The sequence below is a fragment of the Drosophila albomicans genome, unplaced genomic scaffold, assembly GCF_009650485.2.
Source record: "Drosophila albomicans strain 15112-1751.03 unplaced genomic scaffold, ASM965048v2 utg000316l_pilon, whole genome shotgun sequence".
Lineage (NCBI taxonomy): Eukaryota > Metazoa > Arthropoda > Insecta > Diptera > Drosophilidae > Drosophila > Drosophila albomicans.
Window position 1 is genome coordinate 1 of NW_026263600.1, and position 18,469 is coordinate 18,469.

The 18,469-nt window shown below is 37.7% G+C and overlaps 2 non-coding genes and 1 pseudogene across 2 annotated transcripts; all 3 read right to left on the reverse strand.

Moving 5' to 3' along the window:
* Nucleotides 1-5,741: 5,741 nt before the first annotated feature.
* LOC117577339 (large subunit ribosomal RNA) lies at nt 5,742-14,955 on the reverse strand (annotated as a pseudogene).
* A 354-nt stretch (nt 14,956-15,309) lies between these two features.
* On the reverse strand, nt 15,310-15,488 carry LOC117577348 (5.8S ribosomal RNA). Its single transcript, XR_004573133.1, has one exon. It is a non-coding gene; the product is annotated as a 5.8S ribosomal RNA (ribosomal RNA).
* A 571-nt stretch (nt 15,489-16,059) lies between these two features.
* On the reverse strand, nt 16,060-18,054 carry LOC117577371 (small subunit ribosomal RNA). The gene has a single exon (XR_004573144.1). It is a non-coding gene; the product is annotated as a small subunit ribosomal RNA (ribosomal RNA).
* Between the last annotated feature and the right edge of the window lie 415 nt (nt 18,055-18,469).

Genomic DNA, 18,469 nt, shown 5'->3' on the forward strand with positions numbered 1-18,469 from the left:
ATGACACTCCATTATAAATAGTCATATATATTTCACTGTGAAAATTTTTCTCATATGACATGCCTGCTCGACATCACCACCCCAGTATATAGGTTTTTGTGACAGTTTTCTACAATGCTCATATTTACTTAGTATATACCACCTAACGTATCTTTTTGTTGCAGCTAATTTAATAATACAACAGTAAAACTTCATTATTTTTAACTTTTTTAATCATATTGCCTTCTATATGATTATTTTCATATATTATTTATATATGACTTATGCCGGCAAGACTCACTCCATATACATAGTCATATATATTTCACTTGTGAAATTTTTCTCAATATGACATGCCTGCTCGACATCACCACCCCTATATAGGTTTTGTGACACGTTTTCTACAACCAGCTCATTTTACTAAGGTATACCACCTAATGTATCTTTATGTTGCACTAATTTAATAATGCAACAGTAAAACTTCATTATTTTTAACTTTTTTAATCATATTGCCTTCTATATGATTATTTTCATATATTATTTATATATGACTTATGCCGGCATGACACTCCATATACATAGTCATATATATTTCACTTGTGAAATTTTTCTCATATGACATGCCTGCTCGACATCACCACCCCTATATAGGTTTTGTGACACGTTTTCTACAATGCTCTCATTTTACTAAGTATACCATCTAATGTATCTTTTTGTTGCACTAATTTAATAATACAACAGTAAAACTTCATTATTTTTAACTTTTTTAATCATATTGCCTTCTATATGATTATTTTCATATATTATTTATATATGACTTATGCCGGCAAGACTCACTCCATATACATAGTCATATATATTTCACTTGTGAAATTTTTCTCATATGACATGCCTGCTCGACATCACCACCCCTATATAGGTTTTGTGACACGTTTTCTACAACCAGCTCATTTTACTAAGGTATACCACCTAATGTATCTTTATGTTGCACTAATTTAATAATGCAACAGTAAAACTTCATTATTTTTAACTTTTTTAATCATATTGCCTTCTATATGATTATTTTCATATATTATTTATATATGACTTATGCCGGCATGACACTCCATATAAATAGTCATATATATTTTCACTTGTGAAATTTTTCTCATATGACATGCCTGCCCGACCTCACCACCCCTATATAGGTTTTGTGACACGTTTTCTACAACCAGCTCATTTTATTAAGTATACCACCTAATGTATCTTTATGTTGCACTAATTTAATAATGCAACAGTAAAACTTCATTATTTTTAACTTTTTTAATCATATTGCCTTCTATATGATTATTTTCATATATTATTTATATATGACTTATGCCGGCAAGACTCACTCCATATACATAGTCATATATATTTCACTTGTGAAATTTTTCTCATATGACATGCCTGCTCGACATCACCACCCCTATATAGGTTTTGTGACACGTTTTCTACAACCAGCTCATTTTACTAAGGTATACCACCTAATGTATCTTTATGTTGCACTAATTTAATAATGCAACAGTAAAACTTCATTATTTTTAACTTTTTTAATCATATTGCCTTCTATATGATTATTTTCATATATTATTTATATATGACTTATGCCGGCATGACACTCCATATACATAGTCATATATATTTCACTTGTGAAATTTTTCTCATATGACATGCCTGCCCGACATCACCACCCCTATATAGGTTTTGTGACACGTTTTCTACAATGCTCTCATTTTACTAAGGTATACCACCTAATGTATCTTTTATGTTGCACTAATTTAATAATACAACAGTAAAACTTCATTATTTTAAACTTTGCCTTTTAATCATATATTATTTATATTCTATGCCGGCATGATTATTTTCATATATTATTTATATATTGACTTATATGACCGGCATCACACTCCATATACATAGTTCATATATATTTCACTTGTGAAAATAATTTTCATTATCATATGACATGCCTGCTCGACATCACCACCCCTATATAGGTTTATATTTCACTGACACGTTTTTCTACACCTCCGCCTTATTTTATGTAAGGTATACCACCTAATGTATCTTTATGTTGCACTAATTTTAATAATACAACAGTAAAACTTCATTATTTTAACTTTTTAATCATATTGCCTTCTATATGATTATATTAATAATAGTATTTAATATGACTTATAAAATTGTTTTTTCTTCAATATTTATATCATTTATTTCACTTGTCAAAGTTGAACTCATATCTCATGCCTGAATGATTATTTCTCATATCATATGGCTAGTATAGTTTTTGTGAAACGTTTTCTACAACCCCCCTCATAGGTTTACCAGTCCAAAAAATTTTTTTTTGTCAAGTTAAATTCAAAATCTATCTCATTATGTTAAAAAACTAATATAAAATGATACATAAAAAAGTTCATTAATTTTCATATGTTGAAATATTTTTTTCAAATTGAACTCATATCTCGGTAGAACCTTATATCATATGGCTGCAGTTCAATAAAAAAATTCACCAAGTCCAAAAAATTTTTTTCTCAAGTTAAATTCAAAATCTAATATCTCATTATATTAATAAACAGTATAAAATGATATTTAAAAAGTTTTTTCTTCAATTTTCATATGTTGAAATTTTTTTTGTCAAAGTTGAACTCATATCTCGGTAGAACCTCATATCATATGGCTGCAACAGTTCAATAAAAAATTCACCAAAGTCCAAAAAAAATTTTTTTCTCAAGTTAAATTCAAAATCTTATCTCATTATATTAATAAACTGTATAAAATGATATTAAAAAGTTTTTTCTTCAATTTTCATATGTTGAAATTTTTTTGTCAAAGTTGAACTCATATCTCGGTAGAACCTCATATCATATGGCTGCAGTTCAATAAAAAATTCACCAAGTCCAAAAAATTTTTTTCTCAAGTTAAATTCAAAATCTTATCTCATTATATTAATAAACTGTATAAAATGATATTTAAAAAGTTTTTTCTTCAATTTTCATATGTTGAAATTTTTTTGTCAAAGTTGAACTCATATCTCGGTAGAACCTCATATCATATGGCTGAAGTTCAATAAAAAATTCACCAAGTCCAAAAAATTTTTTTCTCAAGTTAAATTCAAAATCTTATCTCATTATATTAATAAACTGTATAAAATGATATTTAAAAAGTTTTTTCTTCAATTTTCATATGTTGAAATTTTTTGTCAAAGTTGAACTCATATCTCGGTAGAACCTCATATCATATGGCTGCAGTTCAATAAAAAATTCACCAAGTCCAAAAAATCTTTTTCTCAAGTTAAATTCAAAATCTTATCTCATTATATTAATAAACTGTATAAAATGATATTTAAAAAGTTTTTTCTTCAATTTTCATATGTTGAAATTTTTTGTCAAAGTTGAACTCATCTCTCGGTAGAACCTCATATCATATGGCTGCAGTTCAATAAAAAAATTCACCAAGTCCAAAAAATCTTTTTTCTCAAGTTAAATTCAAATTCAAAATTTATATCTCATTATATTAATAAACTGTATAAAATGATATTTAAAAAAGTGTTTTTTCTTCAATTTTCATATGTTGAAATTTTTTTCAAAGTTGAACTCATCTCTCGGTAGAACCTCATATCATATGGCTGCAGTTCAATAAAAAATTCATTTAAAATCAAATTTTGTAAAAGATCACTTTCTCAAGTCCAAAATTCAAAATCTTTTCTCAAGTATAAATAATGATATAAATACGCAAGTTTTTTCTTTCAATCTCATATTCTTGATTTTTTGTCAAAGTTGACTCATCTCTCGTAGAACCTCATATAATATGGCTGCAACGCAATATTGTATAAAATCAAGTTTTTCTCAAGTTAAATTTATCTCATCAATTTTCATATATGGCGTGCTTCAAATTTTCAATATGTTAAATTAACAAAGTTGAACTCATATCTCATATCATATTAATTTGTACAATATAAAATATACCAATGATATTCTTAATTTTCGCTCACTAATAATAACAGTATAATTGTGTATTTTGCTACCAAATAATAATATACTTAACTCATACGCAATATTCTGCATAGATAAATGCATATGCATATATAATACATAGCAAGTATTTTGTACACATAGATATACTATGCATATTTTTAATTTTCGCCACTAATATAATGGCGTTCCTTCTGGCTACCAAATAAATATATATATGCGTACCAAATAAATGCATATATTAAAATACACAAGTATTTTGTACACATAGATATACTTACTATGCATATTTTTAATTTTCGCCACTAATATGATGGCGTTCCTTCTGCTACCAAATAAATATATATAACTAACGCATACTAAATAAATGCATATTTAAAATACGCAAGTATTTTGTACACATAGATATACTATGCATATTCTTAATTTTCGCCACTAATATAATGGCGTTCCTTTTGCTACCAAATAAATATATATATAACCAACGCATAATAAATAAATGCATATATAAAATACGCAAGTATTTTGTACACATAGATATACTATGCATATTCTTAATTTTCGCCACTAATATAATGGCGTTCCTTTTGCTACCAAATAAATATATATAACCAAAGCATAATAAATAAATGCATATATAAAATATGCAAGTATTTTGTATATACATAGATATACTATGCATATTCTTAATTTTCGCCACTAATATAATGGCGTTCCTTTTGCTACCAAATAAATATATACAACTAACGCATACTAAATAAATGCATATTTAAAAATACGCAAGTATTTTGTACACATATTATACCTTTGCATATTCTTAATTTTCGCCACTAATATGATGACGTTCCTTTTGCTACCAAATAAATATATATAACCAACGCATAATAAATAAATGCATATATAAAATACGCAAGTATTTTGTACACATAGATATACTATGCATATTCTTAATTTTCGCCACTAATATAATGGCGTTCCTTTTGCTACCAAATAAATATATATAACCAACGCATAATAAATAAATGCATATATAAAATATGCAAGTATTTTGTATACTTAGATATACTTAGTATGCATATTATTAATTTTCGCCACTAATATAATGGCGTTCCTTTTGCTACCAAATAAATATAAATAACTAACGCATACTAAATAAATGCATATTTAAAATACGCAAGTATTTTGTACACATAGTTATACCTTTGCATATTCTTAATTTTCGCCACTAATATGATGACGTTCCTTTTGCTACCAAATAAATATATATAACCAACGCATTATAAATAAATGCATATATAAAATACGCAAGTATTTTGTATACATAGATATACTTACTATGCATATTATTAATTTTCGCCACTAATATAATGGCGTTCCTTTTGCTACCAAATAAATATATATAACCAACGCATAATAAATAAATGCATATATAAAATATGCAAGTATTTTGTATACTTAGATATACTTAGTATGCATATTATTAATTTTCGCCACTAATATAATGGCGTTCCTTTTGCTACCAAATAAATATATATAACTAACGCATACTAAATAAATGCATATTTAAAATACACAAGTATATTTTGTACACATAGATATATTATTTATTTATATATATATATATATATATTATATATTATATAAATTTTCTTCTTATATGCGTAATTGTATAACACATAATTAATAATTATGCATACAATTTTGCATATTTATATATATAAATATATATATATATATTTTTTTATATATGCCTTAAACATATATATTTTATCGAATCGTCAAGCAAAGGATAAGCTTCAGTGGATCGCAGTATGGCAGCTGCTCAACCACTTACAACACCTTGCCTGTTATAAAAGTCGTTTACAATTGATTCAAGGCTTTGTCATTGTATTAAATAATGTTTTAATATATAACTAGCGCGGCACCAGGTGATCGAAGATCCTCCCAATTTACTATGTTATATGTAACATTGGCATCACATCCATCGTCGTCTATTAAATGAATAATAAACTTTTAATGGTTTAGAAGCCATACAATGCAAATTGCCCCTTATTTATCATTGCAGTCCAGCACGGATACGACCTTAGAGGCGTTCAGGCATAATCCAACGGACGTAGCGTCATACCACTGTTCGCTCGAACAAGTATTGTGCCATTGGTCCGTACCTGCGGTTCCTCTCGTACTACGCAGGAATGCTGTCGCAACAACGTTTTGTCATTAGTAGGGTAAAACTAACCTGTCTCACGACGGTCTAAACCCAGCTCACGTTCCCTTGCATGGGTGAACAATCCAACGCTTGGTGAATTTTGCTTCACAATGATAGGAAGAGCCGACATCGAAGGATCAAAAAGCGACGTCGCTATGAACGCTTGGCCGCCACAAGCCAGTTATCCCTATGGTAACTTTTCTGACACCTCTTGTTAAAAACTCTTTAAACCAAAAGGATCGATAGGCCGAGCTTTTGCTGTCCCTGTGTGTACTGAACACCGAGATCAAGTCAGCATTTGCCCTTTTGCTCTATGTGTGGTTTCTGTCCGCACTGAGCTGGCCTTGGGACACCTCCGTTATTATTTGAGAGATGTACCGCCCCAGTCAAACTCCCTACCTGTGCAATGTCCTTGAATTGGATCATACCTGAGTAATTGGAGTTATACCAAATTTTTAATTTAAGAACACATAAATGCACTCTCTCATTAATGAATTTGTTTGCGATTATATAACAAACTCGTGATACTTTGATCAAGAAGCTTGCATCAAAACCCAATACCATAAGATATAATAAATATATCCGTATAATGGCTAGGAAATGATACACGTTCCATTTAATCAAGTAAGTAAGGAAACAATAAGAGTAGTGGTATTTCATTGTCGATACTAAACCGAAATTTAATATCTCCCACTTATTCTACACCTCTTATGTCTCCTTACACTGCCAGATTAGAGTCAAGCTCAAAAGGGTCTTCTTTCCCCGCTAATTATTCCAAGCCCGTTCCCTTGGCTGTGGTTTCGCTAGATAGTAGATAGGGACATGGAATTTGGTAGATTAACGTGAGCACCTGCCATGTTGGCTCTATCTCACGGTGCGCAGCACAGACGATTCAATTTAAGCGTCGAATCAGCGCCCCCATGGAGCAATTCACGGGTACACATTGAAGAGCCAACTGTTTGGGTTGGCTCAACCTCCTGTGTGAGGAGCGAGGCCCATCTAAAACCTCTTCCGATCTATGGTATCACGGCAACCGGTTGTATTACGCAACTCCACGTCGAGCACTCCACTCTATCCGCATTTGGATGGTAAACCACAGCCACCACGATACTCCCGAAAGGGCCGCAACCAAATACCAGGACGGACATATGTCCGCGCGGCACCTGGTTCCCGTGGTACCAGAAAAAACCTCCGGTCAGGTTTCGTACCACAAAGGTACTACCAATTTTAACTCCAAACAGTTACGGGTTGGTGGCCCAGGTGGAAACATAAACATACAACATACATACGCTCCGATTCATTGCAACCCCACATTCATACATCCCGATTCACGCCTGCCTACCTAGCATTCCCATTCCCCTCATGCATACATTATTCACACAATCATTCATTCCTGCCTCCAGGAACGCTCATCCGCCGTCTCGCAAATACAATGCGGGCAAACTCATTCAAATTACCTACACAAGTACTAGTGGAGAGTGATTGACTTACGTCAAACCCACCACCAGTCTGCCTAATCCCTAGCTCATCCATCACACGTATATCGCTATACAGTGGGCATTCACACAACACATGCATGGCAGTCTCCGCTGCCAAACCGCAGCGGCATTCCGGACTATCGCACAGGCTTCTCGGATGCAAAAATGCATTGAGAGAACCATGGCCAGTCAACAAGAATCCGAGACTCAGATTAAATCTGAAGTCTGGACGGTCTGCAGTGAATTTGACATCACGAATAAATTCGCGAGTCACCCGCCCATTCACACTTGCATCCCATCTGACCTGCCAGTCAGACAGAACACACTCTTTCAATAACTTCTTACAGCTATCCACTGCTAAGCTATTTACGTCCCTATCAAATAACCACTCATCCCGCAGCAATGGCAGCCGCCTCTTAATCTTGAACATCAAGGCTCTACGCCTGACTTCCAAGTCAAGAGGGGCTGCACCAAGCAATACCTGCAAAGCTTCCGTAGAAACAGTGCGGCACACAGGCAGACAACCTAAAAGAATCACACGCTGGCAAGCCAGCACTTTCTTTCTGCCCACAACAGTCTTTGCTGCCTCATACCACACAGACGACGACCATATGCTGCACATGCAACAAATAGGCCGCTGTATATGGTACGCACAGCTCGTCTGCTGAGGCCCCAATCACTCCGCAAAATGCGACGCACCTGTCCAACCACACTAAACAACCGCGCCCTGAGACCGGTGAGATGCGGCATAAAGCACATCCCCTCACCGAAAGTAATGCCAAGGTATCGAACCTCAGTCACATACTTTAAGCTAACGTCGTTTAGTCTGACAACTGGAGGCCGACTGGCAGACAATTTACCCTTGAGTAACATTGCCACCGTCTTATCCGCTGCCAAACCGACGCCGACACTGTCGCCCCCAATCGCAAACAATGCGCAAGCACTCCCTAGCACCTGCCTCAATCTCGGAGCGCGATTGCCCCTCAATCAAAATGAGCAGATCATCCGCATACGCACAACACTTGCAGCGCAATTCGAGTTGCCGCAATAGGGAGTCCATCATTAGGTTCCATATAAATGGACCACAGATGGATCCTTGCGGACAACCACGAACCACATCCACAGTGACACTCTCACATTTTCCTATTGCTGTCGCACGCCTGCCAGAAAAGTAGCTCTTCCATAGAGCCATCTCTCGGCAGCCACAGTCGCTCAATTTTCTTAACACACTTGCCCAGCTAAGGTGGTCAAACGCACCCCTAAAATCTACAAAAATGCCTAAGACGTACCTGGAGTTGCTGGACCCCACCGAGTCCTTGACATAATGCCATGCATCCTCCGTACATCTACCTCTAGTGAAGCCATATTGTCTATCAGACATCTGGTCTTCAACTAACTCAAGCAGCCTTTCTATCATGACTCTTTCTAGCACTTTTCCAAGCACAGGAAGGAGACTGATGCCCCGATAAGATCGAGGATTACTCCTGATCTTATCGGGCGACTTCAAGAGCACTACCATCTTTGCACATTTCCATTCACTGGGAAAGTATCCCTCATTCACACACCTTTTCATACAATGCATACATATACTCTGGAATCGAATTCCAAACACATTTACACATTTCCCCAGTGAAACCATCCATGCCGGGCGACTTTCTCGACTTTAACCTCTTAAAAGCCGCCCCCAATTCAGCTTCTCGGAGCGGTTCAACAGGTTGCTCCACATGTAGTGGAGCCTCCTGTCTCTCCTCTCGCGGGAAGAACACATTCAGCAAAGCATTCATACAATCCTTCCATGCCGTTAGCTGAAGGCCTCCGACATGTAAGTTGCCTAAACTAAGCTCCCTGCCTTTCCCTCTCGCTATTTGATAAACACGACCCCAGGGATCATGCTTATTGCGATCTACAAAATCACGCCATTCCGCTTCTTTCACACGTACAAGCATTTCCTTGTACTCATTCATACACCTACTATACTCTCGCCTTAGCTGAGCAGCGCTATCGGCATTGGATATTCTCGCTCTTTGGAAACGTTTCCGCAGAGTTCGAAGTATCCTACGCTTAGCACTCAACTCACTCGTCCACCACTTAACACGCTTAAGATTCACCTTGCGGTGTCTCCGAAGCATGCTATCATTCACACCCGTCATCCACCTATTCACACACATGACCTGCTCGTCAACACTCATTGCACTGAAGGTGCTAAGCGGAACTTGCGTTGCCGCCTCACATATAAACAGCCCATATTGGGCCCAATTCACACCACAAGTGCTCCACGAATTACCCCCAACACTTTCATTCGTTGTGGGAGTATATGCAAACACAATCTCAATTGGATTGTGATCACTTATACCTACCCCACCTAAAACACTCCACTCAAAATGAAACACACGCATTGCTGCTTCATTCACAAGGGTGACGTCAATGTCACTTTTCCCGTTCGGACCATCAAAGGTATACCACACGCTGGGTTGATTAACGACCCGAACATCTTGGGACACGGCCCACTCGGCTAGCGTTTCACCCCGCCTGTGGTTCTGATACCCAGACGAGTGTCTGGGCATCTTACTGAACCACACGGGGGACGACGCATTCGCATCAATACCAAGGATGATCGGATCGCTACTCGCCAGTAGTAGCACCTCATCCATGTACGCTATATACGGCTCGAGGGGTTCCCCGAACGCGCAATACACACTCACAACTAACACCCTGCCAAAATTGCCATTAAGGCACACACACACCCCCCAGTCGGTAGAACACATCAGAGTGCATTCAATACCAACATCATTCACCACCACCGCAGCCTTGGCCCTGCTGTCAGTGAACACGCGCATGCGCGCGGGTAAGCCACGTACGCAACCATCGGTTGCATACGGCTCCTGCAGCAGGGCCACTACACTGCCTCTCTCACACATCATTTTCGCCCACATCGCACATAACTGCATATGACCGCTGGCAGTTCAACTGAAGGACTTTGCTAGCCATATTAATGTCTAGCGTTGGCCCTCGCGACAATCGCACTATATATCGGGCAAGCCAGAGACATCATAAGATGCTCCGAAGGCTGCCCTTTAAAAGCACAATTCCGGCAACTAAGTGCATTGGTACACTTAGCTACCCGATGGCCCACTTGACCACAGCGCCGACAGACATCGTGCTTGGCCCTGCAGTCCGCTACCTTGTGGTCGAAGCCCAGGCAACGGAAGCAGCTCAGAACCGGGTCAAAGTTCCTCAAGCGGAATGAAAACCACTTGATGTAGCAGCGGCCAACATCGAGCAGAGTTTGCATGGCCATGCCATCGCCCTCCAACACAACATTGACCGACGCTGACCCACCAGTCACAGGCCATGGCTTGCTCACCATACGGACGCCTTTCTTGAAGGCCTCAAGAGACATGCTGTCCTTGAGGTTCATCTCGAAAAGATCACTCATGAATTCGTCAGGAGTAATCTGCGAGTGAACGCCCGTCACCACAATTTTAGGCCCCAGTTTGACATTCACACTCACTTCCAGCCCCACCTCTTTAAATTCGCGCGTTTCCTGCGATCACTCTCCGCTCTGCAACGGATGGAGTGCGAATAATCGCACCACCATCCCGAAGAGGACGAACCTCGTGCACCCGTACACCCAGGGTTGGACCTACCTCCTTCACCACCTGATCAACCACTTCCTTTGAGGTCTTCGCAGTCTTGCTGCGGACCACGAGGGACCATGTCTCAACTGGCTTAGGTCTCGGCGTCTCCGGGGTAGACGGCGCTGCCGACTTGGAACCGCCTTTGGCAACCGGTGCACGCAGCGGAGCACCCCCGCTAACCGGCGCTGGCACTCGGAAAGGCCCATTGGAGGGGCCGCTACTCGCATGAGCGCGAGCCTCCTCCAACCGTCCTCGGAGACGCTCATTTTCCGCCATCTGCGAAAAACAGCAGCGTCTCCATTTCCGCTAGGTAGTCAACTACACTAACCAGCGCCTTGCCTTGCATTCCACAATCAGCAACAACGAGCGTGAGCACGTCCTTACTGATCGCCTTCATTTTCTCTACTGGGCTTCCCTTGCGCATCATTGACCCTGGCTTGCTCAATGGAGCAACCAACGCCTCTGCTGCCTTTTCAGCCGCCCTAAACTCCTCTAGCATACTCCCCAATGAGCACATCGGGGTCGAATCTGCCGAAACCAGATTCTCCTCAGCCACGCTAAACACGCTAGTAGCAGCGCTGACACCACCACTAGCGGCTCCCATACACTCAGCACCTAACCCAGCATCAGCAAAAGAAGCTAAAGAAGCTGCCTTCTTCAGCTTCCTTGCTGACGCCGAACCCGCCTTCCGCTTAACCTTCCCGTCAGCCACCGAAGGGAGGTCGTCCGTCGACGCACCACTCCCCCCAGCACCAACGGCCGGCTTGCACGCTGGCATCTAAAACTTTTTTGCAAGTCTTAAAAATACTCAACTGTACTCACCAGAAAGTAGGTCACTCGAAACTAAGCTACTTTAATAGCGCTTAAAATAAGCACACGCACGCACACACTCTCAACGACGCGCGACGATTTTCCCACGCTGCTCACACGCACACAGCGAATGAGGAGCACAAAGCGCACACGCGAAACTTTTACCGCTAACTAAGAGATAACAAATAACTGTTATCGCAAAAACACTACGAAATGCAGGCACCCGCTAACACGTCTGTTCAGCTCGACAGTTGAAACCAGACTGAGTAGATAGGGACAGTAGGAATCTCGTTAATCCATTCATGCGCGTCACTAATTAGATGACGAGGCATTTGGCTACCTTAAGTTAGACAGTCGGATTCCCCAAGTCCGTGCCAGTTCTGAATTGATTGTTAATTGATAATCGTTATAATTTAAAAGAACTAGCTGGTTGCCCAACTAGTATTCTTAAAAATTTTTAGCAAGAAAGTTCCACAATTGGCTACGTAACTAAACTATCCGGGGAACAAGAAACTACCATAAATGATAGAAACTCTATTTACCCAGAACGAGCACATAAACCATGTTATTGTTTCCCAATCAAGCCCGACTATCTCAATCTTCAGAGCCAATCCTTATCCCGAAGTTACGGATCTAATTTGCCGACTTCCCTTACCTACATTATTCTATCGACTAGAGACTCTTCACCTTGGAGACCAGCTGCGGATATTGGTACGGCCTGTTGAGAAGTTTGCGTGTCCCCACCATAAATTTTCAAGGTCCGAGGAGAAAATATCGACACAACAGTATATGTCATGCTCTTCTAGCCCATCTACCATATCTCTCTGCGAAAGACTTCCATGGTAGTACGGCTATAAAACAGAAAAGAAAACTCTTCCGATATCTCTCGACGGCTTCTTTATGGTCGTTCCTGTTGCCAGGATGAGCACGAGGCCCATATTTAATAACAAACGGATACTCAACAGGTTACGGAATTGGAACCGTATTCCCTTTCGTTCAAAATTATTCAAGTTTTTTAATTATGACAAAATATAAATTTTAGTTACTTTTTTTTACTTGAAAATTTTCGGCTTTCGCCTTGAACTTAGGACCGACTAACTCGTGATCAACCACTGTTCACACGAAACCCTTCTCCACTTCAGTCCTCCAAGGTCTCATTCGATTATTTGCTACTACCACCAAGATCTGTACCAATGACGGCTCCATGCAGGCTTACGCCAAACACTTCTAAGCACACCATTGTACCTTCCTACTCACTAAAGTTTCAAAATTTATATTACAAGTAATATAAATCATCTACTTTAGCGGTAATGTATAGGTATACAACTTAAGCGCCATCCATTTTAAGGGCTAGTTGCTTCGGCAGGTGAGTTGTTACACACTCCTTAGCGGATTTCGACTTCCATGATCACCGTCCTGCTGTTTTAAGCAACCAACGCCTTTCATGGTTTCTGAATGAGTTGTTAATTTGGGCACCGTAACATTACGTTTGGTTCATCCCACAGCGCCAGTTCTGCTTACCAAAAGTGGCCCACTGGGCACATTATATCATAACCTTAAACTTCATATCAAGAAAGTTAAGGTTCTTACCCATTTAAAGTTTGAGAATAGGTTAAGATCGTTTCGACCCTAAGGCCTCTAATCATTCGCTTTACCAGATAAGATTATTTTATACAACAGTTAAATGCACCAGCTATCCTGAGGGAAACTTCGGAAGGAACCAGCTACTAGATGGTTCGATTGGTCTTTCGCCCCTATACTCAATTCTGACAATCGATTTGCACGTCAGAACTGTTTCGGTCTTCCATCAGGGTTTCCCCTGACTTCAACCTGATCAAGTATAGTTCACCATCTTTCGGGTCACAGCATATATGCTCAAGGTACGTTCCAGTTAGAGGCATAAATAATATAAATATTATTATACATAACTATATAGAACGCCCCGGGATTGCGTTAATCAACTATAAATAGTTAAAAAACTAATCCCAATAATAGTCAAGTTAATTACGCTATTAGGTTTATATCCCAATAACTTGCACATATGTTAGACTCCTTGGTCCGTGTTTCAAGACGGGTCCCGAAGGTATCCTGAATCTTTCGCATTGTTAATCATACAAGTGCTTATAATAAACATAAAAATCAATGATAATCATGCCATTATATAATTCCGAAAAATTAACGCACTGTACTCATATAATCTATCAGCACTTTATCAAATTTTTGAAATTTATTTTATGTTAAAATGCAAGCACTCTAATTTAAATAAACTCTTATCAAAATTGTTTGATAAATTCCATACATGCTAATAGATTACAATGTCCTTATATGGAAAAAATGCACACTATCGTTATAATATTGATTAAATATTACAATTCTAATGATGAATTTTCCATAACGGATATTCAGGTTCATCGGGCTTAACCTCTAAGCAGTTTCACGTACTATTTAACTCTCTATTCAGAGTTCTTTTCAACTTTCCCTCACGGTACTTGTTTACTATCGGTCTCATGGTTATATTTAGTTTTAGATGGAGTTTACCACCCACTTAGTGCTGCACTATCAAGCAACACGACTCTTTGGAAACATCATCTAATAATCATTAACGTTATACGGGCCTGGCACCCTCTATGGGTAAATGGCCTCATTTAAGAAGGACTTAAATCGTTAATTTCTCATACTAGAATATTGACGTTCCATACACTGCATCTCACATTTGCCATATAGACAAAGTGACTTAGTGCTGAACTGATTTCTTTTCGCTCGCCGCTACTAAGAAAATCCTTGTTAGTTTCTTTTCCTCCCCTAATTAATATGCTTAAATTCAGGGGGTAGTCCCATATGAGTTGAGGTTGTTTAATTACACTTATAGACAATTCTCTGCCTATTTTGAAATATACTATTTTTTTCTTGAAGGTCCATAATATTCACAAAATTATTCTTTATACCATATTCGTTAATAAGAGGCAATTCTAGTTTATAAAATAATATATTTTATGCTAGACATTCCTCAATATTATTTGAAATGAATAAAGAACATATAATTCTTCAAATTTCTCATGCAACAGAGTTTTAGTATTTTCATTTATTAATTCATATTATGAATATCTTAAGCGAGAACTTTTTAGATTCACACTTATATTATCCAATAATATACAATGTGCTTAAAATTCCGAAAAATTTTAAACAACTTATTTAGCATAGTCTTACAACCCTCAACCATATGTAGTCCAAGCAGCACTAAAAAATTAATTAAAGTACATAACAGCATGGACTGCGATATGCGTTCAAAATGTCGATGTTCATGTGTCCTGCAGTTCACACGATGACGCACAGTTTGCTGCGTTCTTCATCGACCCATGAGCCGAGTGATCCACCGCTTAGAGTGATACAATTTTTTTTTTATTTCATTACGTCAAGAATATTTTTATTGAAAGAAATTAAAAATACACCATTTTACTGGCATATATCAATTCCTTCAATAAAATTTTTTTTTTTATACCTAAATAAATGTTGCGAAATGTCTTAGTTTTACATAATCGATAATAATAAGATATATGACAAGTATATTTTAGCTAAATTTATTTATTATGATCAACATATGTAAAGCGTTAACCTGCAAACAGGTACAACATTGTTTTTCTTTAGGTGTTGCGAACCAATGTATGCGCACTGGAATATGCACAATACATTTTGCAACGCATGTATATTATGGTACATATACACGCAGTTTTTTATTTTATCCAAAACACATAAAACACTCTTAATACAGTATATAATAATAATAATACATGACAAACGGTTTTTAGCTAATTTAAATTATTATATGTTGCATAATTGTATCTCATATGATTGAATAAAATATTTATATTTATTAGTTACATAATTTATTAAATATTGCAATTCCCTAAAAGAGAAAAACAAATTTAATTTATTAACGGTTAGATGCATTAAAACAATAATGATCCTTCCGCAGGTTCACCTACGGAAACCTTGTTACGACTTTTACTTCCTCTAAATAATCAAGTTCGGTCAACTTTTGCGAAACAACCGCAACACACAAGGCGTCACAGTGATCACGTCCGGAGACCTCACTAAATAATTCAATCGGTAGTAGCGACGGGCGGTGTGCACAAAGGGCAGGGACGTAATCAATGCGAGTTAATGACTCACACTTACTGGGAATTCCAAGTTCATGTGAACAGTTTCAGTTCACAATCCCAAGCATGAAAGTGGTTCAGCGGTTTACCCGGACCTCTCGGTCTAGGAAATACACGTTGATACTTTCATTGTAGCGCGCGTGCAGCCCAGGACATCTAAGGGCATCACAGACCTGTTATTGCTCAATCTCATTATTGCTAGACGCAATTTGTCCATTTAAGAAGCTAGTGTCCTTATAATGGGACAAACCAACAGGTACGGCTCCACTTATATAAACACATTCAAACACAATAAACATTTTACTGCCACCATGAATGAAGGCTATATAAGCTTCAACACCATAATCCTGAAGATATCTATTTAATATATTTGAGTCTCGTTCGTTATCGGAATTAACCAGACAAATCACTCCACGAACTAAGAACGGCCATGCACCACCACCCATAGATTCGAGAAAGAGCTATCAATCTGTCTTACACACTTATGTTCGGACCTGGTAAGTTTTCCCGTGTTGAGTCAAATTAAGCCGCAGGCTCCACTCCTGGTGGTGCCCTTCCGTCAATTCCTTTAAGTTTCAGCTTTGCAACCATACTTCCCCCGGAGCCCAAAAGCTTTGGTTTCCCGGGAAGCGACTGAGAGAGCCATAAAAGTAGCTACACCCAATTGCTAGCTGGCATCGTTTATGGTTAGAACTAGGGCGGTATCTGATCGCCTTCGAACCTCTAACTTTCGTTCTTGATTAATGAAAACATCTTTGGCAAATGCTTTCGCTTAAGTTAGTCTTACGACGGTCCAAGAATTTCACCTCTCGCGTCGTAATACTAATGCCCCCAAACTGCTTCTATTAATCATTACCTCTTGATCTGAAAACCAATGAAAGCAGAACAGAGGTCTTATTTCATTATCCCATGCACAGAATATTCAGGCATTTGAAGCCTGCTTTAAGCACTCTAATTTGTTCAAAGTAATTGTACCGGCCCACAATAACACTCGATGAAGAGCACTAATGCAGGTTTTTAAATAGGAGGAACATATAAAAAAGTACAAGTACCTAATTATATATAAGAACTCCACCGGTAATACGCTTACATACATAAAGGTATAGTACTAACTACAATTGTAAGTTGCACTACCCGTATGAAGCACAAGTTCAACTACGAACGTTTTAACCGCAACAACTTTAATATACGCTATTGGAGCTGGAATTACCGCGGCTGCTGGCACCAGACTTGCCCTCCAATAGGTCCTTGTTAAAGGATTTAAAGTGTACTCATTCCAATTACAGGGCCTCGGATATGAGTCCTGTATTGTTATTTTTCGTCACTACCTCCCCGAGCTGGGAGTGGGTAATTTACGCGCCTGCTGCCTTCCTTAGATGTGGTAGCCGTTTCTCAGGCTCCCTCTCCGGAATCGAACCCTGATTCCCCGTTACCCGTTGCAACCATGGTAGTCCTAGATACTACCATCAAAAGTTGATAGGGCAGACATTTGAAAGATCTGTCGTCGGTACGAGACCATACGATCTGCATGTTATCTAGAGTTCAACCAGTGTAACGATCTTGCGATCGCTTGGTTTTAGCCTAATAAAAGCACACGTTCCAGAAGGTCCGTGTTTTAATTGCATGTATTAGCTCTAGAATTACCACAGTTATCCAAGTAACTGTTAACGATCTAAGGAACCATAACTGATATAATGAGCCTTTTGCGGTTTCACTATTAATTCGTGTGTACTTAGACATGCATGGCTTAATCTTTGAGACAAGCATATAACTACTGGCAGGATCAACCAGAATAATGTTCATTTCATTATGTAAATATATTTAAAATATAATTACATAAATCTTCAAATATGTAAAATACATGACAACTCACAAATATTTTTGAATAACAAACGATAATATTCAATAATTGTATATATATATATGTTATACTTGACATGTACTATACGAATGTGGCCATAATTAGATAGCATTCACGTTCGCTAGTTATAATTCACAATTGTTTATATAAATATATATACTTATATATAAAATATATATGCATATAATCGTTCAAAAATATCATTTTATTTCAACTTACTAAATATATTATATCACACATGCATATTTATAATTTAAATTCAATTAATTGAATAAAAAATTATTTTATTTTGATGACAAATTGATAATTTTATCTAATTCTGCATTTACGTGTAGACAATATTATATT